Source organism: Suncus etruscus, chromosome 6 (genome assembly GCF_024139225.1).
Source record: "Suncus etruscus isolate mSunEtr1 chromosome 6, mSunEtr1.pri.cur, whole genome shotgun sequence".
Taxonomy (NCBI): Eukaryota; Metazoa; Chordata; class Mammalia; order Eulipotyphla; family Soricidae; genus Suncus; species Suncus etruscus.
The window spans coordinates 91,833,967-91,838,761 of NC_064853.1; the positions used below are offsets into that span (position 1 = coordinate 91,833,967).

The 4,795-nt window shown below is 38.1% G+C and overlaps 1 non-coding gene across 1 annotated transcript; it reads left to right on the top strand.

The window, feature by feature from the left end:
- The first annotated feature begins 697 nt into the window (after nt 1–697).
- Nucleotides 698–804, top strand: LOC126012891 (U6 spliceosomal RNA). Its single transcript, XR_007497237.1, has one exon. It is a non-coding gene; the product is annotated as a U6 spliceosomal RNA (small nuclear RNA).
- The last annotated feature ends 3,991 nt before the right edge of the window (nt 805–4,795 follow it).

The window sequence follows — 4,795 nt, forward strand, 5'->3', positions numbered from 1 at the left end:
ATTTTGTTTGGGGCCCCATTTGGTGGTGCTCAAGGCTGAAACCTGATTCTGCACTCAGGGTTTACTTCTTGGCAGGGTTTGGGGGACTGTATGTGATGCCAGGGATCAAACACAGGTAGACCACATGCAAGTCAAGTGCCTTACTCATTATACTATTTCTCTGGCCTATAGTCATATATGTTTTAATATAATTTGAGCACAGTACTGATCTGAAGGAGGTTCTGTTTTTGTTTTTTTTTTTTAATTTTAAACACTGTGATTAACAATACTGTTAATGATAGGGTTTCTTGCATACAATGTTCCAAGTCCACACCTCCACCAGAATGCCCCCCATACTAACCCCTCAACCACACACCATACACATCATACACAAACACACAACCCCACTCATCATCTACCATAGTAAGTTATGTTCTATAAATCAGTGTTTTGACTTCATTTGGAAGAGTATTTTGCTTGCTTTTTTTTTTTTTTTGAGGGGTCCATACCTAGCATCGCTCAGGGCTTATTCCTGGTTCTGCATTAAGGATCACTCTTAGCAGGTCTTAGGGGACCAAACAAGGTGCTAGGGATTGAACTTGGGTCGACCTTGTACAAGACAAATGCTCTACCCATTTTACTATCACTCTGGTCCCAGAATTTGTTTCGTATTATTTTGTTTTTAAAACTATATGCTTAGGTTAAAAAAAAAAGACAAGTGCTCGCTTCGGCAGCACATATACTAAAATTGAAACGATACAGAGAAGATTAGCATGGCCCCTGCACAAGGATGACATGCAAATTCGTGAAGTGTTCCATATTTAAAAAAAAAAAAAAAAGACAAGAGTCCAGACATATCTAGAAAAGTGCTAAGGTTTTAGGCAAGTCTCCTTGTACCTGCTTTTCTCTCTTAGTCTAAATGAGATGGCAGTGCCATTCTGGCCCAATCTATGTAATAATTGTAGGAAGCCAATGAGAAAATTACATAAAAGTGCTTTGAAAGTTAAAAGATCTATATGTACAAATGATGGATGTCACTATAATGTCATTGTCTGGAGCTAATATCTATTCAGAGCTCACTAATGCTTTTGAAACATAACCTATTTTACCTATAGTCTCCAAACTAAGCACAACAGAACAAAGCCTTAATTGGTATATAAAAGAAGAAGAAATTCTGGTAAACTAGCATTTAAAAAAATTCTACTTCACCTTTCTTTTTATAACAAATTCCAAATAAATCTCTGAACATTGCATTAAATGTGCAAAATTGTCATCAGACTTGTAAAATTTGAAAGGTTCCCAAGCATTTCATACAGTAATAGCCCACTGGCTTTTCTAGAATCATTTATTCAGCATACACTGTCTCTTTGTTTTACTTAGAATTTCTTATGAATGAATGAGTCAGTTAAATGGAAGCTTCTGGCCGACATCCTGAGACATGCCTTCACATATGTCTGGTGAATAATTGATTTAAAATAATCACTTTAAACGACACACATTTATCGCTGGTGTCAGGTTCATTGTTATTAGCCTTTGGAAAGCAATATGGCAAAATCTATTAAGAGCATAAAAATGCCCATATATTTTCACCCAGTTATCACACCCCTGGGAATGTATTCTAAGGAAATAATTTACACACAATGATGATCATGGCAGTTTTATAGGTCGAAGTGAAATCACTCAAATGTTTAACCATGGTTATGTCAAATAACAACTACAAAGATAACATGGCAGCCCAAAAGCTTAAATTATTAAAATACTAAATTACAAATGCGGAACATTAAGAACTGTAAAAATCTGGCATGTAAATAATGGTTGTTATAAAAATAAAAATAGTGAAAAAATAAAATGCGAACAAGGTGAGACATGAAAGTTTTAATTTTCTTTTCTTTTTTGGTTGGGGGGTATTGGGTAGAGGGGCTGGGTCATATCCAGGGTGATCAGAGTTTATGCCTGGCTCTGTGCTCAGGGATCATTCCTGGTGACCTCAAGAGACCTTATATGGTATCTGATGCAGGTCAGCTACATACAACGCAAGTGTCCAAACTGCTGTACTATTTCTGTGGTTCCTACGGGTTTTTCCCCTTAACTGCTTTTTCCTCCCTCAATTAAAGAAAACAAACATAGGGCCCGGAGAGATAGCACAGCGGTGTTTGCCTTGCAAGCAGCCAATCCAGGACCAAAGGTGGCTGGTTCGAATCCCCGTGTCCCATATGGTCCCCTGTGCCTGCCAGGAGCTATTTCTGAGCAGAAAGCCAGGAGTAACCCCTGAGCAACCCCGGGTGTGGCCCCCCCTCAAAAAACAAAAACCAAAAATAAACCAAAAAAAAAAAGAAAACAAACATAGATTAAATTGATTTGAGGGAACAGGAGAGATTAGCACATTGGCAGAGCATTTGCCTTGCACCTGGCAAACCTGGGACGAACCAGGGTTCAATTCCCTCATATGGCCCCCTGGCCCTCCCCCCAGCTTGCCAGGAGGATTTCTGAGTACAGAGCATATACAAACCCCTCCTAACTTACATCTGGGTCCCACCCACCCATTACACAAAAGCCTAGTCTGCAATAGGTTTGGTATTTTTTTCCTTTTTCTTTTTTTTTTTTCTTTCCATTTTTCCATGCTTGTGCCACACCACCGTGACGCTCAAGAATTATTCCTAGCTCAGAACTCAGGAATAATTCCTGGCGATACTCTGGGGCCCAGATAGGCTGCATGCAAAACTAGAGCCCTACAAGCTCTACTCTCTCCAGCCCAGGTGTGGCTTTCTTTCTTTTTTTTCTTCAAATTTCCATAATCTGTGTACTAAAAGCTGTTTTGTGAGAAATCAGAGCATTCTTTAATTTTATGTGAGATGGCATCTTCTATCATACAAATGATCAAACTATGATTGAAACTCTGAACATAGACAGCTTACTCACACTATACCTAAGCTCGTAACTTGACTGAAAGCAAAAATTTGAGTCATTTCCCACAAACATCACACAAATTCCAGAATGAGTTGGCCTTCAAAATGCTGAAGATGCAGGTAAAATCTGTCCGGATCAGGTACTTCTCCAGTAAACCTAACTTTATATGACAAGTGCTGCTGAGAAAAGGCTGTATTTCCTTCAACAGGCCCCCAAAAGAAAACAACAAATTTAACTTATGCACATCACAAAACTCTGGCTCACATCCTGTTCTCAAGAGATCACTGCTAGAACTGTGTCCTTGTTGCAACAAATCTAAAGGAGGAAGAGAGAGAAAGGAAAAAAGGTTAAACCGGGAGAATAGAAAGAAAAATAATTTTAGGGGAAAACATGAATAAATTGTTAACACTTTGACTTATAAAATGTTATCTCTAAAAAGACTATCATAGGGCCAGTGAAATAATTCAAAAAGCAAAAACTTATGTTTCACAGGCAGGAACTCTAGATTCAGTCCCCAACACCACATGGTCCTTTGTACACTGCCAGGAAATAGCCCCTAAACACCACTAGGGTATATTTCACCCAGTCACAATGCCTAGCATAAGGCAGAAGTTTAATAAATAGTAGAATATATAGATATACTCTGGCTAACAAGTACATAATTATATTTAACATTATTATAATTTATTATTATAATTAAAAAGAAATGATAGAGTTGAAATGTCACCATTTGGGAGCCAGAGAGATAGTACTGAAGGTAGGCATTTGCTTTGCGTGCAGCCTGCCCAGCTTCATCCCCAGCATGTGGTATGATTCCCCTAACCCTGAAAAGAATGATGCCTGTGCACACAGCCAGGAGTAAACCCTGTTTAACCCTGTTAAATGTTAAATGTGACCTCCCTTTCCATAAAAATGAAATAGCAACATTTTTGTAGCTATATATAAGTAAATGGGTCTTGGCAAAATTCATCACTTATAGCCAATTTAACAAAAGAAAAAGTGAGGGGCCAGAGTGATAGTGCAGCAGGCAGGGTGCTTGCCGGGTGTGCCCTCCCCGCAAAAAAAGGAAAGAAAAGAAAAAGTGAATTTGAACACACCTGTTGATCTACCAATTTTCACAAAATATAGAAAGAAAATAGAATAATATTTAAGTGCAGCAATTCACAAAACTCTGACTATGGTAAACTCATAGCAAGTAATGTTTCCTCAAATAAAATCACACATGTATTACAGAGAGATGGAGAAAGAAACCTATGGATTACAAGAAACAAGGAGCACTGGACAGAATATAGACACAAGACTAGCATGAGCCTGAAGTATTTGACTTCCAACACTCATGGTACCCTAAGCACTATCTCCTAGAAGAGATGAGTATCTCTGTGTTACAGGTGTGAGCAGTTCTGCATTCTCAGGCCTGTGGTCTGGTTGACCAAAATTTTACCAGTGGGGCCCAAATCTAATAACACCACTTGGGAAGTACCTAAGAAAATAGAGGCATAAGAAAACTGCAACAAATCATAATGTGTGAATACCATTAAATAATAATTCAAATAAACTATAAAACAATGGGAAATTGGTGAGATGATTGGAAAATTTGAATATTTTAAATATCTATTTGTTGACCTTAAAGAATTAAATAGTCATGTCAGGAGCCAGAGATATACTTGGTGTTGGTGTGCTTGCCTGAGCCTAATTTGATCACTGTCGCTGCATATGGTCTCCCCATGACAGCCAATAATGATATCTGAGCAAAGTCAAGAATGGCCCAAAATTTAAGCCCACAAAAGATCATGATATTAAGTATTAAAATAAGTAATTTTAAGACCAAATACTTAACTATTCATAGATTAAATTACATGATGCTTGATTCTGGAGCTACCCAGCGAGCGGGTGAGTGAGTAAGAAATGG